Source organism: Macaca nemestrina, chromosome 3 (assembly GCF_043159975.1).
Source record: "Macaca nemestrina isolate mMacNem1 chromosome 3, mMacNem.hap1, whole genome shotgun sequence".
In the NCBI taxonomy this organism is placed as follows: Eukaryota; Metazoa; Chordata; class Mammalia; order Primates; family Cercopithecidae; genus Macaca; species Macaca nemestrina.
The window spans coordinates 25,503,713-25,529,421 of record NC_092127.1 but is presented as its reverse complement, the minus strand read 5'-3'; the positions used below and the strand labels follow the sequence as shown (position 1 = coordinate 25,529,421).

General features: G+C 35.3%; 1 protein-coding gene across 16 annotated transcripts in view; it reads right to left on the bottom strand.

Annotated features, from left to right (window-relative positions):
* The window catches only part of MARCHF1 (membrane associated ring-CH-type finger 1), an 833,115-nt gene that overhangs the window by 594,081 nt on the left and 213,325 nt on the right, over positions 1-25,709 (bottom strand). The gene's annotated exons all lie outside the window — the stretch shown is intronic.

Below are 25,709 nucleotides of genomic sequence, written 5' to 3'. Positions count from 1 at the left end.
TCACAGTTCCACAGGGTTGGGGAGGCCTCAGAAAACTCACAATCATGGTGGAGGGGGAAGCAAACACATCCTTCTTCACATGGCAACAAGAAGGAGAAGAAGCATGAGAGAAGTGCAGAGGGAAGGGTGGAAAAGTCTGTCACAGAACTACCAGATCTCGTGAGAACTCACTCACTCTCATGAGAACGTGGGGAAAATGCCCCCATGATTCAATCACCTCCCACAAGGCCCCTTCCCCAACCCGTGGGGATTACAATTCAAGATGAGAATTGGATGGGGACATAGAGTCAGACTGTATCAGCCATCAACAAAAATAAGTTACTTAATGCATAACTGCATTTGATACTGATGGAGATAATTACCATTTAATATATTCAAAGATGTGGTCTAAGAAATATCCACACCAGGATTATTGGAATTCCTTGTGAAAATGCAGAAACTTAAGTTTTTCCTCAACTCAATAAATGAGAATGTTCAGGGGTCCACTTCAGGGATCCAGATTCTTCTAAAGGCCCAAAGGTAAATCTGTTTTATACTTAAGCCATAGAACAATAACTTTAGAAACTTTAGATAAGAAAGACTACATCAATTTCTAGATAGAAAAATGATAAGAGATAGAGAAAAGATATACACATATTTTTTTTCAATGATCAAATTTCCATTTTTTTTTCCTGTGCAGATCAGCATCAGTTTAAATATATCCTAACTGGGAGAGTGATGTTGGCATGATGGCAGCATAGTTTACTATCTTCTCACAGTGCACCGATTTGGACAATCACCCACGACAAGAGTACATTTATGGGAGTCTAAGAGTCCAATAAAGAAGATCCAGCAAACAGCTGAAGTAGAAAAAAATAAAAGTCAAGAATAGATGCATTGAAGAGGTAAGAAAAACAGTTTCACTTCACTTACATTATGTCTCCTGCAGAGGGCCCAGCTAAGTGCCAACAGATATCCCTTGTCCTGAAACTCCTTCCACAAGGGAAAGTCAGAGCAGAGTGAGTGAGTAACCTGGCTTCCCCAGATACGTAGAACACTGCTCAAGAGCCACCTCTTTCTTGCCCCACCAGAATCCTCAGGGGCTCAGCATAGCAGATTGGCTGAGAGCAGAGAAGAGAGTGGGGTATTGAAAGCACTTAGGCCTCCTGGAACTTAACAAAGGGCTGTGTGTCTTACTGAGCACTTCAGGAACTCCATCAGAAGGCTGCTTGGGACACCTCAACCGCGGAGCCTTTCAACTGGCCCACCAGAGGCTGCAATGCTCCATGTCACCTGGTGCCCCGCCCAAGGCTGGCTTCCCGTGAACACACCTGGAATGTGAAGTTGAGAGTTTGCGGACAGAGCATGAGCAGTCAACTAACTCATGTTACCTGGGACTGTTAAAGTTATGTGTTTCTCTGACTATAATTATTCCCAAAGAATCAATGTGGTATGGAAGACAAGAGGGGTAGGAAGAATGCAGTTTTGTGACATAGGGGTAGATATATCCAAAAAATTACACCAGTTCAAAGCTTAGGAACACAGATGCAGACTTTTGACACATCCCTTTCCCATGTATGAAAAAAGGATATTTTAAAGTTTTGTTAGACTCCAAAGGATTAAAAGAAATGAATTGTCTAAACAATTCATATCTAAAGGGAAAAAAAAAAACAGTATTTTGAAATTTGAACATGACAAGCTTTACCTTAGTCAAAAATATTGCTACTTTAATGTTGTCTTTCTATTCAATTCAAATTCACTGTTCTTATTATTTGCCTAATAATTATTATAGTTTTTTATCATTGGTATCTATCTTATATTAATTCTGAAGCATTTTCTAACTTTAAAATTGACAGGACTTTCCTAAAGACTTTTCTTCTCCTTAATAGACAGCCTTGTTGCTTACTAGACTGAAACTCTAGAATATGTCAAAAGGAGAACTAATCTTAGTCAAATAATTATGTTAATATATTTCTATGATAGTAGGATAATAGAACATGACAGATAAAACTTGATGATAAAATATATGGTAACATATTTCATGCAACATCAATAGAGTGATTTTTTTTTTTAAGAGCAGCAAGGAAAATTCAGCTATCAACCTGTTTTCACAATATTAGTGGAAAATGCATTTCAGATTTTTCAGCCAAATGCTATGGATTAGGTTTATCAGGTTAATATCTAATAATAAAAACTCTTTATGCTTTTTCAGGAAATATGAGAATATGTTTTCCTGGTAAAACATGTCATATACAAAAAAGAAACACATTAACATCTTAATTTGGGGAATTACATTTAATAAAGTACAACATTAATAAAATGGTAAATTCCAGTATTGTATCTAATCATTATAGAGTTTCCAGATTTCTGGGGAATATTTTCCCTTGTTATGATAGAATTAAAATCTTTAAGCCACCAAAACAAGAAAAAATAAAATACACATAGAAATGATAAAAAGTTGGTAAGAAGAACTGATAGCAACAGATTTATTGTGAGGTTCTTTTGAGCAAGTTGACCTGAAACGAGCACAAAGTAAGGGGCATGAAACCACATTGTTCCCTGGTGGTAATTTCTGAAATTTATTCACTCCTTTACTCCTTGGCTGTTACGTTCTTCCAGGTGTGTCTCACTGTAGTAATGACAAAGCCAAGGAAAGCTGTTAAGGATCAAATTATCACAGTGGCCCCAGCAGCCAGTGAGCTGTCCGGAGCAGTGAGAGTGTTTATGTTTACAACAGGACTTATGGGGCCAAATAAGACATTTTCATTTATTAAGTACTTTTTCATCTGGTTTATTTTTTACTGATCTCTAGCACTATCTGTTTTTTTTTTTTTTTTTTTTTTTTTTTTTTTTTTTTTTTTGCAATTGTAACCTTAAGTTTCTTTTTTTTTTTTTTTTAATCCTGGAAAATAGAAAACTTCTAAGACTGTGTCAGCTCATTCTGTGGGCTACTTAAGTTTGGCAGTATACATACCACAAAACTAAATTTTCATTAGCATTGGCTAGATAGTGTACATTTTTGGTATATTTAGTTCTCCTTTGGCTTGACTTAAAGAGATATTGGTCTTTCAAATTACCTTTCCTGAATATGAACCATGTGTCAGACACTGTTCTAAAAGCTTTACATAAATTAATTTCAAATAATTTTCATAAGACACTATTAGGAAGGTCCCATTAGGAACCTCATTTCATGGATGAGAAAACTGATGCAGGGAGTGAGGTAACTTGCTCAGCATCTGCCTCTAAACTTTTACACACATGACAACATTGCCTCGGCGCCTCTTTATCAGGGATCACGAGCATTAAAGGTAATATTCCAACAGCTTTAAGAGTCTATGAATATTTTTTCTATAGGAACCATACAAACTAAATTAAAACATAATGCAAGACCCTTACTCTTAAGAAACAATGACACAAAAGGACATGTTGGGTAGTGTATTAACCAAGCATGGAAAGGAACACAGAGATGAAAATGATCTTTGTCTCCATCCTCACAGTTTACAATATGGTATAAAAACCAAGGTACCTAAATGATTAAAAAGCTAGCAACGCAAGAAGAGAGTCAAAGTCTTGTACAGAATGTCTAGGAAAGAGGAGATTATTTCTGAACAAAGAGATTGGAAAAGTCTATATCCCTCCTAACAGCTAAATTAAAAAACACACACATAAAATATAAGTGTGTAAGATACTTAATTTTTTGTTTGTTTGGGTAGTGAGTTGCTAACCTTGAGGAGAAGAACCTGTAGAGGAGCATTATTTTTTCAAGAGATGAGATGTAGCTATGTTGCCAGGCTGGTCTCGAACACCTGACATCAAGCAGTCCTCTCATCTGAGCCTCCCTAAGTACTGGGATTACAGACATGAGTCACCATGCCCAGCCACATGATTTTCAAATTGTAAGTAGTTTGGGTTATACTTTTGGTTGGCTCTGTGAAATTAGTCTCTTCTTTAGATCTGGAAAAATAATTTGAAAAGGCTCTTTATTATCTAAATATAAAGAGAGTCATCTGCCATTTTTCCTGGAGAAGCATTAACCTGACTAACCTGAATGCTTCTTTGAGAGAAGTCCTTATCAGTTCTGTATTATCTTAATATTTGATTATTGCTTCTGTGTGTGTGTGTGTCTGTTGAGAGGTTACACTGAAAATCCTAAACTGAGCCCCCTTAGACTTTAGACAGATGTTCAGAAAGATATTTGTCAAAAGAAAGATATTTGGGATTGTAAACTAGTTCAACCATTATGGAAAACAGTATGGCGATTCCTCAAGGATCTAGAACTAGAAATACCATATGACCCAGCCATCCCGTTACTGGGTATGTACCCAAATGATTATAAATCATGCTGCTATAAAGACACATGCACACGTATGTTCATTGCGGCACTATTCACAATAGCAAAGACTTGGAATTAACCCAAATGTCCATCAGTGACAGACTGGATTAAGAAAATGTGGCACATATACACCATGGAATACTATGCAGCCATAAAAAAGGATGAGTTTGTGTCCTTTGTAGGGACATAGATGCAGCTGGAAACCATCATTCTCAGCAAACTATCGCAAGAACAGAAAACCAAACACCGCATGTTCTCACTCATAGGTAGGAACTGAACAATGAGATCACTTGGACTCGGGAAGGGGAACATCACACACCAGGGCCTATTATGGGGAGGGGGGAGGGGGGAGGGATTGCATTGGTAGTTATATCTGATGTAAATGACGAGTTGATGGGTGCTGACGTGTTGATGGGTGCAGCACACCAACATGGCACAAGTATACATATGTAACAAACCTGCACGTTGTGCACATGTACCCTAGAACTTAAAGTATAATAATAAAAAATAAAATAAAATAAAAATAAAAATGGTCTGGGCTTGGGTAAGACCAATCAGCACTATAAAATTATTGTCGTATATATGGCCCTGTTTAAGACTGCTCAACTACATTTTGGAAAATGTGTTGATGTGACATAGACATGTACATATACGTCAATGTTACATTGACATAATACACGAAGACATTCTTATAGGAGACATAAAGGGTTTCAAGTGTTTGTGAGCCAAAGAAGAGTGAGATCCTGTGACCAGAAGTAGGAGAAAGGGAGCTAGGCCTGACCTTGGACTTTGAGATCACTTCCAAGAAGTAGGGCCTGGACTTTGAGATATAGGTGGTCTTGAAGGACTTGCAGTAGTAGCAGGTTTTGAGCACTTACCAAATAGGAATATACCAGGAGCAAATTAAGGAACGGGTATGGACACAACTCAGATGAAATGGTATGGACAGAACAGTGCAGAGTGTTAATGCCAGTAGAAGCAAGCATCAGTCATTATCCCTCCTCTGCTTGCCTTGGTGATCTCATGAGGGCTAAGAACTGAAGAGGGAGATTTCATCACCTTATGTGGAGGCTTGTCCAGAGTACATTAAGTGATAGCTCCTTGCTAGAAGAGGTTTTCGGCAATGAGTAAGACTATCTCAGAGAGATTAAATTTTTGTATAGGCAATTAGGTATTTGAAAGCTATCAGGGCTAAACAATTTGATTTAAAAAAGTATTCTGAAATACTGGGTTGGTAAGGCATGGAATCAGCCATGACGAAATTGCTATTATAACAAAAATAAGCTAGAATTTATTTTTTAGTTATCTCATTGTAACTACTCACTTGGCTTTTTAGAAATTGAATTTTGCATATGTAAAATGTGTATTAAAGCAATAATTTTGTTTTGGTCTCGTACATGAAACATACTCAAGAGTTCTGTGAAAGTATAAAGTTCTGTGGTAAGATGAGTACAATATTTTGCAAAATTTGGAAACTTAGCTGGTTAATAACACAGAAAATCTCGGAGAACCTGACAATATTTAATAATAAACACATACGAACATCATGTACCAGACGAAATGCAGGGTTCTTTACTTTAAAAAAAAATCTTGAAGGATACCAGCAAAGTGCCCAAACTTAAGTAGAAAGCTCTGACCTTTAAAAGGTTTTCAAAATCTCATATTCATTAACCCCATCCTTTTCATGTAAGAAATGTTGACAGTCCAACAGTTAGAGACTTCCTGTGTCACTTCCTGTGTCAAAAGAAACAAACAAACAAAACCATGAAATGCTGATTGGCAGCAGCAGCTGAATTACCTAAAGTCAAAAAAAAAAAAAAAAAAAAAAGGGAAGGGAAGGTAGGGGAGGGGAGGGGAGGGGGAAAGGACATCCTTCTGTCAGCAAGGGGCTGGGAAAGTAAAGTTATGTGGTAGAGTGAAAGAAATGACCTGTAGTATTTATATGAGAGAAACCCAGATCTGAGACGAGGAGCTGCTCATCCCTGCTTTAAGAGTTGCTTACTCAGCACAGAAGTAGAAAATGTCTTTAGTTTGAAAGTTCAAAGACACTTTAAGCAGAATGGAAAACCAATGCTAAAGAACAAAAATTTAAAGAACACTATATGCAAACATGTATATTTAATGGCTATTATAAATGCTAAAAATAGTGTTTAATACTATTTATATCATGAACTATGTCAACCATTAGGAAAATAGAGATAGTAAATTAGATTTTGACTCACTCAAATTTCTGGGCAATTGATGACATCTTTTACTTCATTTTTCTCTCCCAACCCCCAATAATAAAGGCTTGTTAATTGATCTATTTTTTCAGGTATAATCTATGTAATAAATCTAAGGAAAAGTTAACAAATTAAGACCGCTATTTCTGGATTAAACCTTTTAACAGGTTTTTGGGATTCTAATAGCACCGGTATTTCTCTCTATATATGAGGTAAAACATACCCTTAGATACTAAAAATACATAGGCACACACACACACACATGCACACACACACACCATGTTATGTATACACACACACTATATATATGTGAAACTGATCCAATTGTCCTATAGAATTGATGTTTATCATTTCTTTTGAATAAACAAAACAAATCAACCCTCAAAGCCTTGGGACTTGAGAAATTCACATTTGTCTTACCTGAGTTCCTTTCTCAGGAAACCAACCAGCAGGCCTCCCAGATGGTATCGAGGAGCTGAAACTGACCAGATCACTGCATTTGGACAATAAGATGCCAGACCCTTCACCCACAGATTGCCTAACGAACTACCTGCTTCCTGTTGACTAACTCCTCTTCCTTACCCCTCACTAATTCCTGTTTTTCTGCATGTAGGTACATTTCTGCTATATAAACCCCTAATTGTAGTCAGAGAGATGGATTTCAGACTGATCTGCCATCTCCTCGGCTGCAGCACCCAACTAAAGTCTTCTTCCTTGGCAATACTTGTCTCCTTCATTTCCTTTCTGTGCGGCAAGCAGCAGGACCTAGGTGGAACCCCCAATGTTTCGGCAACATACACACACAATACATACATACACACACACATATATACATACATACACACACACACGCTAAACTCAGTTGTCAAGAGTGACTCATGCTACACCTGCATGCCTATACTCTTATCCACAAAGGACATCTCTAACTAATCATAACATCCTTACTCAAGTAACCTGAACATGACCTCCTAAATTTCCTCAAGACAGTGCTGCAAGAGGTCTCTAACAATCAATGAGGGTTAGCGTAAGAATGGAAACCTATTTTCTACCCCAAGTGTTGAGAGGTTCTCTGAATAATAGCACCCTATTTTCCTATCATCTGATGGTATATTCTCAATGGCAGCTTCTGAAATTGGCTTCTAACAGTAGATTACTTGGTGAGTTTAAGTGGAAAGAGAAAACTGGGGAGAACTGATCAGCAGCTGCTTCTCCTGGTTGTAGCAGCAGGCATCAGTGACTTCCTTATCCTTCCTTTGTGGCAAATGTATGCCACTACTGATATTTTCTAAGGATGAGGGCTTCTAGAACTTTTTCTGTCAGCTAATATTTTAAGATCACCATGGGTCTCTGACATAGATATTGGTTTCTTTTTTATGTAATCAACCAATGTCGACTTCTGTTTGCTTCATCTAAAACCCAGTTCCAGCAGGTTTCTTTTTAGCTGTCTTTAGACAACTACTTACAAAGAAGAGTCACATACTAAAACTTAAAGACAACATCCTCCCATCATTTCTATTAAAATTAACAAGTCTGTTCCACACCAAATCAGGCTCTTAACTGTTCCTTGGTCTATCTTTGGTCATATTTTTATGACTTGCACCTTACAACAAGATTAACACTCTAACTGAAAAAAGAAGACATGCACCGCTACAAGTTGCGACACAGAGCCCATGATTTCACCTGGCAGTGTGTAAGCTTTGGGGAAAATGGCAACTTGGTAAAAGTATAAATTCTTCACATACCCTCTTAAAGGTACTGTGCAGAAATAACTGTTGAAAATCGCCTTGATAAAAACCCTGGTGCCCCAAATAATTACTCAAAGAGTGCAAACTATATTTTAAAAGTCAGTTAAAATTACACATGTTAATCAGCTTGATTTAGCCTTTCCATTAAAAGTCTTTCTGGATTTTAGATACATATAGCAAAGTATAATCTATAGAATATTCAAATTTGCTAAAATTTGATAAAGCAAAATACATTCATATTTTATTTTAATATCCAAATTCAGATATTAGGAGTCTAGTACTCAGTCCTTTTCATTTCATATTTCCAAAAATACATTATGGCAATAGCTATCCAGTTATGATGATCATGAACCTTGGTTTAAAAAAATAACAAACACACACACACACACAAATGTAACCAAGAAACTCTATGTAACAGAGGACCAAAAAGATATTGGAACTACAATTACTAGTAGGGGATGTTGACATGATGCCAGTTCACAAGATTTTGCTCAATTCTTGAATACAATTCCAAAATCAATCAGTGTCAAAATAAACACAAATGACATCTGATAATTCAGACTCTTGAAGAAATTATCATATCTAAAAATCCTGGTTAAGTAATCCTTTACTGTTAATGATGGCTGGCCATGTTCTCTTAATTAATCTTTACCCCATTCTACCATTTCTTTATCCTTTTCCTAGTTTCTTTGTTCATACTTTGCTTTCCCTATAAATTTTCAGTCTGTAAAAATCTGTAGGTGAGCACGGTTTCTTCTATTTTGCTTCTATTTAAGCCATTGACTGAAAGTGAAGTTCCTATAGCAATGAAGGTCCTCAAATAAAAAAAACATTTATTGTTATAAGAAAAATTATGTTTATCAAGCTATTGTTAAGCATGTGCCAAGTCCTTTAGAAAATTCTGGCTAATTGACCACTGTGCCATTATAAATATTACTTTTTTAAAAAAGATTAATTCCTATAAGTAATTCTAGAAGATTCTAGCAAATGTTGCTTATTCTGCCTTCAAACCACCCATAACAATTAACCTGGACAAAGACACTAACATGTCTCACAAGTGCTGTCTACTAACATGATATTTAATTTCCTGTAGGCAAGGATATTGTTATAGTTCAGATGCTTTGTCCCCTACAAATCTCATGTTGAAAGATAACCTCCAATGTTGGAGGTGGGCCTAATGGGAGGTGTTGAGATTTGGCGGGGGCAGGTCTTTCATGGATGGGTTGGTGCTGCCATTGCGGTAATGAGTGACTTTTTACTCTATGTGAAATCTGATTGTTTAAAGAACTTGGCATCTCTCCTGCTCCCTCTTGTCACATGATATGCCAGTTCCCCTTTTGCCTTCTGCAATGACCATAAATTTCCTGAGGCCTCACCAGAAGCTGAGCAGATGCTGGTGCCATGTTTATACATCCTGCAGAACTGTGAGCCAAATAAACCTCTTTGGGTTACCCAGTCAGTCATTCCTTTATAGCAATGCAAAATGGACTAACTCAGATATATTTAGTATGGCCTATGAACTCTAGCTCTTGTCTAAGATCTTTGCATTTGAAATGTAAATTCTTATTAAATCCAACAGATAACACTTCAGAAATCATCAGAACATGGAATATATTGTTCAGAGAGTGGAGTAAGAAGATGTTTATATGGCACAACAACCAGGGAATAGACAAAAGCCTAGAAAAGTTTATCATAACATATCAGCTTTCTCGAGAAATGACTGCCTTTCAGAGGTTTTCTTCTTTTTAATCAATACATTTTTATTAAACGTTGTCTTTGTTTTCCAAAGCTTGTTCCTTAGCAACATCTTCAAGGACTCCTTCAGTAAAAACAGACATTTTTAGATTTGGGTCAGTAGTAAAAATTCCTGGTTTTGGTCAAGAATGCCATGAATCCACACGATTTTGGATATACTTAAAGTGAGATAAATGAGAAGATTCTAGAACATAGATGTTGGATGAATGATGTAAAGAAACTTAAATGGTTTGAGGAGTGTATTAACTTATGAATGTCTGGATATTTAATAAATTTATGTTGAATTTTCAAACCTCTGACATTCAAACGTCATTAATCATGACATTTATTGCAGCCATTAGTGTCTAGTTCAGGGCTGGCCCACATGAAAAGTAATCTGATTTCCTGATTTATTGATGAAAATCTCTTTGTTATTCGATAGGATAAATTATTTGTGCTCTGAGTGTTTCTATTTAGACACTATATTATTGCCTCATAAAACGATGTGATGGAACAGTTCCTGCCAAAAAACAGTATAAAATAAGCAACTGTTAGGTTTTATGTGCACACAATTAGAAAGTGAAATTCCATTACAAGTTAATTACAGAGATAAATTCCAATTTAGAATCTGTCACAGAGGTCAAATACATACATTTTATTATTAGAGTTTACCTGGGGAGATAATAATGAATTTCAAGTAATTTGTTACGAACTTTATTTTTAAAAACTTTGGGAGTGCCTGAAGTGTTGTGTGCTTTGCAAAAGTAAAGCACTAATTTCAAGTTTTTCCCAGGGTATAAATGCTTCCACTAACCACAGGGATTGTACCAAAAGTCACTGCATATAAACCCCTCTTTGAAACTTCTGTGTCTGCAAATAGGTCGTTACATATAACAAGCAACGTCATTGCTTTCTTCTCGTGGAGAACAGGTATTCTTCAAAAGAGCAGCAAAGTCTAATTGGAAAAAATAAATTTCAGCTGTGAGTGTTCTGACCTTGCCCTACTCTGGTGGTCTTGAGCTTGGTCCTCTTTAAGCTTGACTCTGCTCTGGATACACCTTGACCTTGGTTCTTTTTGAGGAATAAACTGACCAGGAGTAAACAAGAGTGTTGATTATTTTCTACTCTAGACTTGGACCATTTCAACAAGACATGAAAATAGAATAGTTCATTTCTTGAAATACATGTTTATAAAAACCACACATTTTCATAAAGAAAATATATCTGTAGACGAGTAGCTGTCTCCAAAAGATGTTCTTGTTCTAATGCCCAGAATCTAGAAATATGTTACTTAGCAAAGGAGAATTAGGGTAGCAAATAGAATTATGGTTGTTAATCAGCTGATATCCTGGACCATCTGAGTGGGCCCAAAGTAATCACAAGTGTCCTTGAATGGGAATAGGAGGTCAAAAGTGTCAGTGGTGGAGAGCTGTGATGTGAGAAAGACTTGACCAGCCATTGCTGGCTTGGAAGATGAAAGAAAATCACAATCCAAGGATCTTTCAAAACTGGAAAAGGAAAGGAGATAGATTCTTCCTAGAGCCTCCAGAAAGAATATGATGCTGACATTTGATTTGAGCCGGAGGAGATCCACTTTGGACTTTTGCCCTCCAGAACTGTAAGAAAATAAATGTGAATTATTTTAAGACAATGTGTGCAATAATTTGTAGTAACAGCAATAGAAACTAAGTCAGTGATGAATAGGAGAGCTAAGATAGTTCTAAGGAGAAAAAAACACTACAGAAGCTCCTCTATTTGAATTTTGAAAGACTGGTTGCAAGTTCATTTGTTCTTTAAGTTCAAAATTACAATATGAAAACTACCACCAGTGCCACCAGTTGTGTGGTGACAGGGGTGATATCCTTTGTTCTCAGACAGAAATTATTCTTATCTATGACATTTTATAAACTGAAAGATTGAAAATAGAGGTACTTTTTAATGTTACAAACAATAGTCCTTTCCTGGAGCAATACTTCCTATGCTGTACTTGTCTCAGACTAAAGAAATTGTGCTCAGAATTGGGCATATTCTTTATCTCCATTTCTGGGCTTGCAATGCTCACAGGATTTGACTCTGAAAACAGCTCCATCATATTCCCCAAGGGCTCATTCAAGCACAAGAGCAAGCCTCTCCTACTCCAGTGAAGCCACTACATGCAAAGAAGGCACTGAGTGCTGGCCGAAATGCTTTTCAGGTTATTTCATGTTGTGACTTTATTTAAAATAGGAAAATAAAATTAAAAGTATCTCTTTCTAACTCATTCCCCCCCCCCCATAAAAATATTGGCCAACGTCCTAATTCCCTAGCCTCTAAACACCTTAAGCTTTTACTTCATGTGTTTATAGAACTGCAGCTTTCTTGGCGTTTCCAATTATTCAGTTTTTATTGACCTTTGCCCTTCACAATCTTACTAAGAATTTCTTGGTTGGGCAGCTCTTGTTAGCTTCTATAATTCTAACCATATCTATACACTCATTCATTCTATATATTTAGCGCCTACTGTTTGCCAAACATTATTCTGAGTCCTGCAGTTGCAATATGAATAAGAATGATAAAATCCTTGCCCTTATGGAATGTTTATGTTCTAATGGAAACGGGGGAAGATAGAAAATAAACAAATAAACATGTACCTACATATATACATACATTAAGGATTGTGATTTCAGGTGGTGATACTTGGTGTAAGTCAAATTAAACCACGGGAACCAGAGTGATGTAGAGGAGATTGCTTTAGCTAAGATGGTATCATAATTATTCTGAATTTTAAAAATACATATTTTATTTTGTCATTTTTAACTTTCTGCTGTCCCATATTTCCAGATAATCAGAAATGAGGACTAAGCTCTGATTTTTTATCTTACCCAAATTCCTACCTAAGGGGTCTAGAGAGTCATGTTCTACAAACCAGGAATTCTCATCAGATGGGTTTTATTTGATCCTATATATTGTGACATACTTTTCAGTCTGACTCTGGCATAACATTATGAGACAAGGAAAAAACTATTTAACCCCAAAATACATTTCCTTGACATACCTTGAAATTGCCCTTTAAAGTCTCTTGTGGGAAAAATCCATGTTCTATAGAGAATCCTCTTCCCCCTTTGTTTCCCTTCTTTCCTTCTCAGATCCAGGAGATAATCAACTAAGAGCCAGGCACCCTTTCAAGTTCGATAAAAACAATTTACAAACTGCTCTCTCAAAAGTCTGCTATCTAAGAGCTTATCTGCACGATAAAACTTGGTCTCCACAATCCTTTATGTTTAACCTGAACATTCCTTTCTATTGATCCTAGGCCTTTAGACAAACTCAACCAATTGTCAACCAGAAAATGTTTAAATTTACCTATAGCCTGGAAGACCATCCCTACCCCCTCCACCCAGTTTGAGTTTTTCCACCTTCCTAAACCAAACCAATGGATTTCTTAATAGTATTTTATTGATGTCTCTTGCCTTCCTAAAATATATAAAACCAAGCTGTACCCCACACCTTGGGCACATGCTCTCAGAACCTCCCAAAAGCTGTGTCATGGGCCATGATCACGTATATTTAGCGCAGAATAAATCTCTTCAAATATTTTATAGAGTTTGACTCTTTTCATCAACAGAAAATATATATAAACTGGCATTTTAGGTGAAAATAATGATTACATTGCATATACTAATGCACACAAACAGAAACACACAAATCTTCACTAACCATCAACCACTAAAGCAGTCACTTAGACTACCTTAGATTTACAAATCTGTTAATTTTATTACACCTATTTTCTTTTTATTGACTTAAAAACCATCCCTACCCTTTCAAACAGTAAAACTTTCTAACACATCTTATAGAAGGAATAACTCGAACTCAAGTACCCATCCAGGTGGAAAAATAAAGAACCATTGAGATAAAATCAAAATATATAAACACAAGTTGTTAAATTAAATTTGAAATGTTGAAATTAGTTAGACTATTACTCACACAATAGCACTTGTATGAGAATATAATAATAATTTAATAAAGAAAATCCACCCACATGGGAAAAGTAATTTGGCCAACTTTGATTAAAAATGGATTAACTTTTTACAAATTAGCACTTAGGAATAAATGATACTTTTATGCAAAAGGGTTCTCCATAGACAAACTATGCTGATTTATACATCATACAAATAACCAAAATTAAAAATTAAAAAGAAAAATTTATCACAGATTAAAAAGCTATCTCTTCTTGTGCATTTAAAATATAATTTGACTTTTTAAATCTTAATTTATGCTTTTAAAACAAATATGCTATTAACAAAAATCAGAAAAAACAACATGTATGATATATACATATATAACAATATATACAAAGTATGATACATTAAAATATTAAGGACTTTTCTTTGAAGTCTTAAGTTTATTGTTAATGACAGATTCAGAAATAGCTTTCTAAACTGTAAACAGCCAGAGAAGTGTGATTACTCTATTTACCTGTTCTATATTGTCTTTTCTGCCACTCAAGAGCGAGCCTAAATGTAAATTGGGTACATTGCACACATTGTGGGTTATATATGTGAAATATTTTTAAACAAATATTATTTCAAAAGACAATATAATTAAATACATGTACTTATGTGTGTTTTATGAAGTAAATATTAACAATAATAGGCTTCATAGATAGCTATTTAAATGTGAAAAATATCTTGCCATTTGCCATCAGGTCATTTAAAAGGAAAAGAAAAAATTTCTACTCATGCTGTAAAATTTGGGCATGGATGCCTTGAAAATCCCTAAGGTAGAATTAGATCTTTCAGAAATGGAACAAATTCTAAAACTCATTTAGCCTCTATCCACATTATATAGATGAGGAAACTGGTTTACAGATATGTTAAGGGTTTTGATTCAAGTAATTCAAGTAATTAGTGACACCGTGTGATTAACTTCATGACCCAAACTCTGAGCCTGGGTCTTTTCCAACTTCGTCATATTTTGCTGTACTCATTGTGAAACAGGAGAGTTCCCTGACCCCCCACCCTTGCAGGTCATACAACAGGGGTGTGGCTCTCTGTTCAGCCACCACAAGCTCAAACCCCTTACAGGATGGGAAGCATGCAGATGGGCAGGTGCTGGAACTGAGGGGAGCTCTTCTGGGCTCTGGCCCCACAGCAGCCTCTAAGGGTAGGTGTCTGAGACTCCCAAAGCCCAAGTGGGTGTGTGTTACAGTGAACTCTTTTAGCCTTGCCATCCATGGATGCCTTAAGGATTAACCAGCTCAGTGGACCCTCCACCTTTTTGCAAGGGCAGGGGGCCATTGTGCCAGTTTCTGTATCCCAAGATCTTGTCCAGCCTCCCAGAAGACTCGGGTCACACATGGACTTGAAGGATGAATGTGGGGGTTTTATTGAGTGGTGGAGGTGGCTCTCAGCAGGTTGGATGGGGAGCTGGACAGGGAATGGAGCGGGAAGATGATCTTCCCCTAGAGTTTGGCCATCCAGCAGCTGATTCTCCGACTGTCCCCAGCCAAATTCCTCCCAACATTCCTTTGCTTCTCATCCTCTCTGCCACACCATTCTGTCATTTGTCTGTTTGTCTCCTTGTCAGCTTCTGGAGCCTGGGGTGTGGGGTTTATATGGGCATAAGATGGGGGTGTGGTGGGCCAAAAGGCAACTTTTTGGCTGTGACAAGAGAAATGCCTGTTCTTACTTAGGGTTGTGGGTATCCAGGCTTAAGGGTGGGGCTTTTGCCAGGGAACCACTCTCTTCTTCCCAGTATTTCCCTGTGTCCTGTCCATATCAATTGGAAATCTCTTACCTGTTCATTATAATTTATCAAACTAAACTTTCAAAAAAACAAAAAGAAGTGCATTTTTAATTTTTCATATAGTTAGCATTACTCAACATTTCAAGAATACCAATAATTTATTAAAATTCCACTAACTTTACTGAAGAGCTAATAATGTGATTTAATTTCCTGGGTTCAAAGAAAGATTTTGATGCAGCAAAATATATGTTCTCTAGCCTTGGTTCTCTACACACTTAACAGTTCTTGTTAGGGCTGTGGATTTAGGAATTTCTATTAAAAGAATTTTTTCAAAGAAAATCGAATACCACATGTTCTCATTTACAAGTGGAAGCTAAATAATGTGTATACATTGACATAGAGGATGGAATAATAGATGTGGAGACTTGGTGGGGGGAAGGGATGAGAAACTTAATGGGTATAATGTACACTATTCGGCTGATGGTTATAGACTTCACCACTGTACAATGTATTCATGTAATAAAACTGAACTCGTACCCCTTAAATTTATGCAAAAATTTTTAAAGAGATTTTTGTGTAAAGCAAATCTTATTATCCATAACCTGTTTCTCTTCATCTTACTTTCTCCCTCAAAAGGATTTCCATCTTTCAGTTGTGATACAAAGTAGCATATATTAGTGATAATAAATCATAATTTTGGGGGAAAGTGTCTATTTCTGTAATGAAAAATTATCAAAAGACTTAATGGACTGTTTCAATCAGCTTTAGGTCATTAACATCAGAGGTTTTTTCAAAGATGGTTTGTAGACTATTTACTCCAGAATTACCTAGGGCTCTTATTGAAATGGGAAATCTGGGTCCAATTTTAACCCTACTGAATTTAACTTTTAGAGGTGAGGCCCCCAGTTCTACATTTTTAACAAGAACTCCAAAAATTTTTCTTGCACAAAACTATTGAAGTTTTTGAAGACAATGACAGCTTCATATTTGTCTTAGATCTTCATTGTTTATTAAAAAAAAGTCTAGCACGTAGTCCCAAACTAGTATTTAATTAATTAAACAAAATTAACTCTGACTTCAGTAGGAAAATGGGGGAGGAACGGAGTCTATAGAGAAATGGGAAAGATAAAACTCAAATTCTTCGGTTTTTTTATTTTTATTTTTGGAGACAGGGTCTCACTCTGTTGCTCAGGTTGGAATGCAGTGGCACCATCTCTGCTCACTGCAACCTCTGCCTTCTGGGCTTAAGCCATCCTCCCATCTCAGCCTCCTACGTAGCTAGGACCACAGGCACACACCACCACATCTGGCTAATTTTTGTATTTTTTAAAGAAGGAGTTTCACCATGTTGCCCAGGTCGGTCTCGAACTCCTGAGCTCAAGCAATCCACTCACTTTGGCCTCCCAAAGTGCTGGGATTACAGGTGTGAGTCACCATGGCCCGGCCTTAATTCTTGTCATTTTATGGGAGATGAATAATGTCACATATATCCCATCCTAATTCAGGAGTTCTCCATACTATGCCCATGTATCTGTTTATAGGCCCATTTTGAGTACCTATGATATGGAAAAACTCCACCAGCTGGAGACATGCTGCTCATTTGATCTTCAAAGCATCTCACCACTATACTAGTTTTTTCAAATGAAATAATTGAGGTTTGTTCATGCATTAAAGGACTCGATTACATTCTGCACCTAAACAACTATGCTAAGACTAGAAATCAATTATATTTGAACTTCAGTTTAAGTATTTTTCCTCTAACTTTGCTACTTCTCTCACTCTTATAAATTGCTTTTTGTATTTCTGATATATATGCACATTTAAATGTATTTATTTCTCCATAGGTGTAAAATCTTAAGAACTAGAATTTATAAATGTAAATATTTACAATATTAAAAGATATTATGGTATATATTAACATGTTTTCATATATTTATATAATTCATATTTATTTTCAATAAACCTAAAATTAGCACATTAGAAAATATAGTTCTTTAAATTGATGTTAAGGTAGCTATATTAACATCTTTAAAGACAACTTCTGGCCACAACATTATTCAGGATTAAACAAAATATTTTTCCTTAAAAAAATAAAAGGAGGCTTCATAGTTTGTGAAAATAATGCATATTGCTCTGTGTTGAAAAACTGTTCCATACATCTTATTACTTTGCATACTGTATTAGTTTCCTAGGGCTACAATAATAAAATACCACAAACTGAGTAGATTAAAACAACAGAAACATACTGTTTCACAGTTCTGGAAGCTTGAAATCAAGGTGTCAGCAGGGCCATGCTTGCTCTGAAATCTGCAGGGGAGTCCTTTGTCTCTGTCTAGCGTCTGGGTATTTCTTGACTTGGATCTGTGTAACTCCAGACTCTGTCTTCATCCCGGCATGGTGCTGTCCTTGTGTGTGTTTGTGTGTTCCCATGATCCTCTTCTTAAAAAGACACCAGTATACAGGATTAGGAGCCCACCCTATTCCACTATGACCTCATCTTAACTAATTACAAATTTCCAAATAGGGACACATTCTGAGGTACTTGAAGTTGTGATTACAACATATATTTTTCTTTTCTGAGAGAGGGATTACAAGTCAACCCAAAATACATATGAAAAAACAGCTACAACAGCAGCAACTTCAATGGCAATTCCAGCAATGGTTTTCCAAAGCTGTTTTTGATGATTCTTCAGAAATATGTTTTAGTCATTACTATTCTTAGTAATTGCTTCTACTTTCACTTGGCTAAATTCATCAGTAGCACACAGAGAAAGTATTTGCATGCACTTGATGCTATATTTGAAATAAAACAGAAATGACAAGTTCTTACGTTAAAAAAAAAAAAACTTCTGTTTAATCAGTGGCATGCTTAGATATAAGTCAATGTTTTAATTAGCTAAAAAAGACTCTTCCTATTATATTTCAACACCTAATCAAATAAGTACTGCACTTCATGGCCAAGAACTATAAGTACAATTTTCATGAGGACAAATTCATTTTTAAAGTGATAATGCCTATGTATTTTTCCTTTAATAAAGGAAATTTGAACCAAATATGTGAATATGAAGAGTGAAAAAAAGTCAAGTGTGGTGGCTCATGCCTGTATCTCAGCACTTTGGGAGGCCAAGGCAGGTGGATCACCTGAGGTCAGGAGTTCGAGACCAGCCTGACCAATATGATGAAACTCCGTCTCTACTAAAATTACAAAAGTCAGCCAAGTGTGGTGGGGGGGCACCTGTAATCCCAGCTACTTAGGAGGCTAAGACAGGCGAATCACTTGAACCAGGGAGGTAGAGGTTGCAGTGATCTGCAACTCCAGGCTGGGTAACAGAGTGAGACTCCATCTCAAAATAATAATAATAAATTAAAAATAAATGAATAAAAAGTGAAAGAATTGCTTTAATTCTAATCATCTCATTTAACTGTTCCACAATCCTCCCCCCAGCCAGACTGACCTGTGTGTTGCCATATTTGCTATTTCTATTACCACATCTGTTTCCAACTATGCTCCACCAAAAATGTAATTTTTAGCCTCCATTCCCTCTATTCTTCCTATTCTTCAAGGCGCAGTTTAAATGACATCTTCAGCATGGACATGTCTACTTCTGAGAATCATTCTCCTCCTAAACATTCATCACAATAATAGTCACAGTAGTTAGAAATGGTACATGTATATTTCTAGAAATACTTATGCTTTTTCATGCCAAGGTTTAGTGTGCTTGAGATTCCAATAACAGCACTGTGGTTAAGAACACAGGCTCTGCAATTAGACAAACTTTTCTATTTCACGATTGACTAGTGTGGCAATGGCCAAATTACTTAATCTCTTCAAGTTGGTTTTGCTCTTGTACAAAATGGAGATAATAAAGTAAACTTGTAAGGCTAATTTAACAAATACTGCACATGCTGTTGCTGCTAAAACACGTTAACTTGAAACTGGTGGGCATTAGCAATTATACACAGTCATACAAATATTAGGTTGGTGCAAAGGTAATCGTGGATTTTGCTTTTGTACCAACCTAATATTTATTTCATCTCCGTTAAATAATTGCACAAACTATTAATATCATATATAATTTTCTTTACCACAAAACGTCTATGTTAAAAAATTACAAATTTAATTTATTTTCATTTGTTCTTTGAATAAATGTTTCTCTCCTTTTTAATAAACCAATGGGTAAAAGACACAATTGAGGAAGAACTGAAAAATGAATGAATTCACGAGAATTTTGTTACTGTACTTTACTTGACAATAGGTTTTCTTAAGTGTTGGAAATGAAGAGGAAAGTAATGTTAATAGGATTTTCCTCATGTAGCAGATCATTGCAGCACGTTCTCAATATGAGCTTCTGCATTAGTCTAGGTGATACTTGTAAATTTGTGCGGAAACATTTTTAATATTAGTGTAAAGGAGCTATGAAGGAAATATTTATGAAACATTTCTGGGGAAAATTATTAGCGATGGAAGGAATGTAAGCTAGCAGGAAATCTAGTATAGTGGAAAGAGAAGTGAATTTAGACTCAGCATTGGAGCTAAACTGCCACTTAAGAGCTGCCTGACTCCAGTAAATTGTATCTCTTCTCTGGACCTCATTCTTCATCTGTAACACTAAATTTAATCACCATGGTAAATATATGACAGTCAGTGTTTTGACCTATAAAATGGCTTTAAAAATCACCACTTATGCCTTTTAACACCTTTCTTACTGAACCAGGACCTAGCTTTAGCATTTTTTTAAACATACTTAAGACACACTCTATTTTTTTATTATTGTTAGATGCTACAAAGTGTTAATTTTATTAGCTGCCCTAATCATGGATAAATTATAAAGGTTCTATTACTTTTCAAATTCCATATTTTTATTAGAAATACAGCCATGTGTCACTTAACGATGGGGATATGTTCTGAGAAACACATCCTTGGGTGATTTCCACATCTTGTGAATATCAGAGTGCACTTCCACAAACCTAGGTGGTATAATCTACTACACACCTAGGCTAAATGGGATAGCCTAGTCCTCCTAGGTTACAAACCTGTATAGCATGTGACTCTACTGAATGCTGCAGGCAATTGGAACACAACGGTATTTGTGTATTTAAGCATATCTAAACATAGAAAAGGTAAAGTAAAAATATGGTATTATAATTTTATTGGACCACAGTCACATATGTGGTATGTTGTTGACCATAGGTCATCATGTGGCACATGAATATATGCTAAAATTGCACTATTATAATATGACTTTAGATTTCTTGTGTGAATATTGGCTTTATAAAATGTTTTACATTAAAAAATCCATAAAATATCCATTATCAGAAAATAACTTTGGATATAATTTTTATGTGCTACCTTTAAAATAAGAGGTACAGCATGATACAATATTAATGTATGAATTCAACCACTGACAGTAGTGCTTTCTCTTTCTCTCATTACAAAACTCCAACTGACAGGTACACTTTCATCACAACTCAGCTTAAGCTATAACTTCTCCATGAAGCTTTTAAAGATTAAGCCAAGTAAAAAATTTTAAAGATCAGAAAGCATGTAATAAGATAACAGAAGACAGACCACACAGTTAGAAGACATGAAATCTCAGATTCAATAAGAGTAAATTTAACTCTATGCTCTTTACAAAAGACATACCTAATACAAAAAAATTACAAAAATATAAGAATAACATGATAGTTTTTGATACCAGCACTTTGGCTGACAAGGTATATTAAGTGATTATTTAACTGAACCCACTTACCAATTGATATAGTTTGGATGTGTGTCCCCTCCAAATCTCATATTGAAATATAAACCTTAGTGTTGGAGGTGAGGCCTGGTGGGACGTGATTGAATCATGGGGGCAGATTTCTCATGAAGAGCTTAGCATCATCCCCTTTGGTACTGTCCTCATGATAGGGAGTGAGTTCTTCTACGATCTGTTTGTTTAAAAATATGTAAAACCTCCCTGCTCACTCTATTGCTTCTGCTCCAGCCATGCAATGTGTCTGCTCCCCCTTCACCTTCTGCCATGATTGTAAGTTTTCTGAGGCCTCCCCAGAAGCCAAATAGATGCCGGCATCATGCTTCCTATACAGCCTGCAGAACTATGAGCCAATTAAACCTCTTTTCTTTATAAATTACCCAGCCTCACGTATTTTTAATAGCAATGTGAGAACAGACTAATATGCCGTGTTGGATACAATTTAGGAAAGCATATCTTTAAATCTTTCCATGTGATGTTAAAATCATCATCATCATCATCATCAGACCAAAACCTAAGTGAAGTTGGAAACCAAGAATGAAGCACTGATTACAAGTTTCATCTTTAGGGTAATTGTTAAACCTCATAAACTTAAATTTATATCTTCATAGTCTTATGCAACTTAAATTTATGTCTTCATAGTCTTGTGTAACTCCTGCAAAATCAGGAGTCTTCTTCCAGAAGAAATCCATCTTGCAACTCTAGGCTCCCAATTGTCTAAACATACTGTAAATATGAATTAGATACAGCCACCTTGCTGCTATGAAACAGTAATAATTATTAGCCATCCATTATGTAGTCCAAATTCCAATATGTTATTATTTATAGTGATCCTTGATACATAGTTCACTGAGGGACCTGGCAGAGGAAAACCCAATTATTTGGAGAAACCCATGTTTATTCCAGGATTTAGAAAATTCCCATAAATGAAACTCCAAGGCATATAATCTCACATTCATAAAAGCACAGAACACTAAAAGAAATAGAAAAAAAGACAACAAAAACAGCTATTTGCAGACCAGAGGCATGAAGACTTCAGATACAACCACTATCAGACAGCATATAAAAGAAATATGTTTTGTATGTTTAAAGACACAAAATAAGCAGATAAAATATAAAATAAAAACACAGAGTATAATAAATTACAAAACAGATTTGATAAAGAGCCAAATAGAACTTCTAGACTCCAGAAATGCAAAACAAATCATTACAACTATAGAAATAAATTCTGAACTGGAAGATATTACATAGAGTATAACACAGATGGACATGGAGACACCAAATATGAAAGGCAGGTTAAGTGTCATGGAAGATCCAGTGAGAAGGTTTATAGGCCTAGGAAGAATAGGAAAGGGAATATGACAGAATCCAGAGAGAGCAGCTGTGAGGAAAGAGCTGCCTGACAGGAGCTGTGACCTTCAGTAAATGACCAATCAGCCTGGCAAAGAGGGATTAATGGAAATCAGTGCCCAAACTCACTGTCTCATATTATTTGAACATATTTGGAAACCAGAGGACAATAGAGGTCACTGACACAGTCCCTACATGTCATCCTTTTAGGGAAAAAGTAAATGAAGAGGATTCAAAAAATGATATCCAGAACAATATACAACAGAGGTTCCAGAAGAAAATAAGGAAGACAATGAGGCAGGAGAAAAAGTAAAAGAGAGAATTATTGAGAATTTTTCAAAATAGATGAAAGATTCAATTATCTAATACAAGAGCCCAGGAAATTCAAAGCAGACTAAATAAGAAGAAAACAATATTTAGTGAAATTATGAAAAAAAGAGCAGGACATACATGAAAACAAGTATGATTTAAGGGAAGCTAGTCAGGAAAATACATCATCTTTAAATAAGCAACAGATTTACTGACAGCTAACTTCTCAAGAGCAACACTGGAAGCCAGAAAATGGTGGAACACAATCTTCTATCTCCTGCAAAAAATAAAAGTAACCTGGAATTCTACACTCAGTGAAAATATCATACATGAAGGAAGACAAATTAAGAAATTTCAGAAAAAGACAGAGATTTTGCCATCAATAGAATTACTCAATTAAAATAGTAAAGAATGCACTTCAGGCAAAAAATAAAATTATCCCAGATAGAAGATCCTAAATACAGGAAGAACTAAAATGCAAGCAAACTGTTATATATTTGGTGATATTTCAATAAAAATAAGACTATAAAATTATCATAATAATATTTCAGGAATTAAAAACTAAGATAAAACTAAAATACAAAATAAAGATAGCATACAAGTAAGATACAAAATAATTGGATATAAAGTGATTGAAATTTCACTGCAATGTTTGGAAGAAAGGTTGAAACCCTGAAGAACTTGCTCTTGATATTTGAGTTTAAATTTGACATATTAAACGTTTAGAGTAAATGCTAAAATAATGGTACCAGGGTGTATAACTTTCAAACTAGTAGAGGAAAATATCAGATTAGAAAACCAACCAATTAATACAAAAAAGTAAGAAAACAAGAGATAATTAATATAAAAAAGAGAGGACAAATTGAAAGTTTCAAAATTCATAAAGCAAAACATATGACTGGAAGAAGTAACAGAAATCTAGAATTACATTTAAGGATTTTAATACCTTATTTGAATAAATGACAGAACAAATAATTAGAAAATTAGTGGAACATGAAAGCAACAATATCAACCAACTTAAAGTAATTGACATTTATAGAGTAATCCACTAATTAATACCAAACTATATATTTCTTTCAAAAGAATATGTAATATTTACCAAGATAGACTATATTCTGGGTCACAAAATAAATCTTAAAAGATTGACAGTAATACAAAGTATATTCTCAGATTATGATGAAATTATATTAAAAATCGATAGTACAAAGATTTCTAAAAATCACAACCATTTGAAAACTAAATGACAGAATTCTAAATAACACATAGGTCAAAGAAGAAAGTCAAAAGGGAAAATCGAGTATATGTTCAACTAAAAGAAAATGAAAACAAAACATTACAAAATTTTGGAGAATCCTACTAAAGCAGTTCTTAAGAAAGATTAATGCACTAAACATCTATATTAGAAAAGGGAGAAAAAGGTCTCAAGTAAAATATTTCAACTTCTTCCTTAAGATATTAGAAAAAGAAAGGCAAATGAATCCCAATGTAAGCAGAATAAAAGTAATAATAAATTATTAGAGGAGAAATCAATGAAATAGATAATTGATTTAAAATTCATTAAAAGCCATAGACCAAAAGTTAGTGCTTTAAAAATATCAACAATATAGATAAACCTTTGTCCAACTTGTTCAGGAAAAAAAAAATTGACAGAAGACACACATATCAATATCAGGAATGACAAAATGGGATAACAGACACTACATATGTTTAAAAGATGAGAATTTTATGAACATTATGAAATCTATTAAGATCTATGAATAAATATTCAGACCCAGCAAGTAAAGGAAAACCCTGATAACTTCTAGCCATATTCAGAAATGATATAAATAAGTTAGCTACATAACAAAAAAATGCTGAATGTGCACAATTAGGTGACTGTAATTGGTGAGTTGTACACGTTACAATGTCTATGCAAATAATTTGTTTCAAGTATGTGCCATTATGCTGGTGTAAGAAAACAGTGTTTCAATGACTCTTTAATTTGGTGGTAGAGAACCTTCATGGATTGTGATAACAATCAAAGCTTTGAATGCATATGAACATGGGTTTGAATAATAACTCCACATACATACATATCTGGAAGCGATTAACCTCATGTATAGGTAACTCTATCATGGTGAATTTATAAAATAAAATGAAATAAAACAACAATGAGCCAAGTAAGACCCTCCTCAATTCCTTTTCTCCCTGAGCCACTCAACCACTAGAGGAAAGCATCTAGGATCATAAAATAATCAGCATAAGGAAAAGAAGCTCAACTTCAGCAAGAATTGGATTCACCTATTTCAGTGCAATGTAGAGAAGGCAGAAAATTACCTACAGAAGGGGATCAGATATCCATAAGTGCAAAGAGCACATGTCAGATAGCCCAAGCGTTCTGTGAATAAGACAGAGAGAATCTCTGAGCTGTGGTTCTGCCTATTTTTCTAGTAAAAGCTTTGACCCAGAGACAATATTGTATCTATTGTTGTGGACTGAATAGTTGTGACATAAGTTGAAGTCCCAACCCCCAATGTGACTATATTTGGAGATAAGGCCTTTACAAGAAGTAAATAAGTTT